Below are 2096 nucleotides of genomic sequence, written 5' to 3' on the forward strand. Positions count from 1 at the left end.
ATTCGTTGTCCAGCTTTCCCATGCATATGAGGCAATTGAAAACATCATGGCTTGGGTCAGGTACATCTTAGTCCTTAAAATGACATCTTTTCTTTTTAACACTTTAAGGAGGTCTTTTGCGGCAGATTTGCTGCAAAAACAACCAAAAAAATTGACTAGGAATCAGAGAACTAAAAGTGAGATGATTTTCTAATATCAGATTGATAAAAGCTTAGGAAGGTTTAAAACATTCTCTGTTGGTGGGTGAGGGAAAGAGATGGTAGAGTGTGGAGTCTCTGGGTGGCACAAATGATTAAGTGCTTGGCTATTAACTGAAGCATTGATGGTTCAAATCCACCCAGAGGTGCTTTGGAAGAAAGGCCAGGTGATCTATTTCCAAAAGGTCACAGCCATTAAAAATCCTATGCACTGTTCTACTCTGAAACACATGGGGTCACCATGAGTCAGAATTGATTGATTGGCAACTGGTTTTGTTTTTTGGTAGAGTGTAAATTGATCCTTCCCCTAGGACAGCAATGTAGCAGAAACCATAAAAAAGTTCGATACGTATATCATGCTACCCAGGTATCAACTTTGAAATGATTGTCTTAGAGAAGCACTTGCACTCTAGTGCTTCTTTAAGTGCCCAAGGGATATGTGCCCAAGGGGTATGTGGAAGGATATGTTTTGCAGCCTTATATGTGTGAAAATTTAGGGATAGGCTTCAATAAGCATGGTGTACTTCTGCTATGGAATAGGATGCAGCACTTAAAAGAATGAAAAACGCAGTGGCCTAGAGGCCTGTGAGATAGATACAAGATAAAGTGCAAGTTGTAGCCCATCGTGCACAGCATGATACCACCTGAGAGAGGTCTACAGGCACTTAGAGCAAAGATGAAGTCTGTAAGAAACCCATCACACTAATTGTGTGAGTGTTCTCTCTTGGTAAGGAGGTGAGATGGGCTGGGGAGGAGGTTGGTGACAGGGAACTAGGTTTCCTGTACCTACTTAGATGTTGCTTAACTTACACACACACACACACATACACAAACGTGTTCATGTATTACTGCTATATTGTTTAACTGAAAAAAAACACACCCACAAACACACATGTTTTCATGTATTACTGGTATATTCAAAAAACAAATTAAGAAAATTACACACAGAGAATGGAATGTGGCCTTCTGCAGTGGCTTGAACATCTGATGTGAGTGACGCCATCCTATGTTCTAATCATTCATTCGTTCATTTAATAACTGTTTTTTGTGTGCCTCCACTCCTCAAGAGAAATATGGGCCAGTCTGCTTCCATAAAGATTTACAGCCTTGGAAGCACTATGGGGCAGGTCCTACTCTGTCCCATAGGGTCACTATGAGTCAGAATCCATCCGACGGCAGTGAGTTTGGTTTGTGTGCCTACTATGTACCAGACACAGAAACCAGAGGAACATTAGGGAAAGCAATTTGTAAAACTATTTCAGAGAGTGCTCTGGCTAGTAATATAGTCCATGTTGTTGTTGCTAGGTGCTGTCAAGTTGGCCCCTGACTCACAGTGACCCTATGCACAACTGAATGAAATGCTGCCGGGTCCTGCCCCATCCGCATGACCGGTTGCCAGTTGGGCCATTGTGATCATTAGGGTTTTCATTGTCTGATTTTTGGAAGTAGATCGTCAGGCCTTTCTGCCTAGTCCATCGTAATCTGGAAGCTCTGCTGAAATCTGTTCGGCATCCTAGCAACAAACAAACCGCCACTGACAGATGGGTGGTGGCTGCACATGAAGTGGCAATGGGTGGGAATTGAACCCAGGTCTCCCGCATGCAAGGCGAGAATTCTACCACTGAACCACCGATGCCCCGTATATATTCCACAGGATGTTAAAAATAAAAACTTGACCGAAACGCCAAGGTACAATAGATGTAAAATTACAAAGTTAGATCACTACATGCAGAGTGTACAAAGGAAATTGAACTCTTGACATAATCTTAACCACCTTGAGAACATAAAATAGTTGAGACAGTGAAAAGAGGGGATAGATCAGGAAAGAGATTTCTCTGGAGAGAGCCGTTCCAGCACTCTGAATCCCTCTCTGTGGTGGGTGTGGGGCTAAAAGCACAC

At 42.7% G+C, this 2096-nt stretch overlaps 1 non-coding gene across 1 annotated transcript; it reads right to left on the minus strand.

Annotated features, from left to right (window-relative positions):
• Window positions 1-1761: 1761 nt before the first annotated feature.
• Window positions 1762-1834, minus strand: TRNAA-UGC (transfer RNA alanine (anticodon UGC)). Its single transcript has one exon. It is a non-coding gene; the product is annotated as a tRNA-Ala (tRNA).
• Window positions 1835-2096: the final 262 nt, after the last annotated feature.

The sequence above is a fragment of the Elephas maximus genome, chromosome 26 (genome assembly GCF_024166365.1).
Source record: "Elephas maximus indicus isolate mEleMax1 chromosome 26, mEleMax1 primary haplotype, whole genome shotgun sequence".
NCBI classification, from domain to species: Eukaryota; Metazoa; Chordata; class Mammalia; order Proboscidea; family Elephantidae; genus Elephas; species Elephas maximus.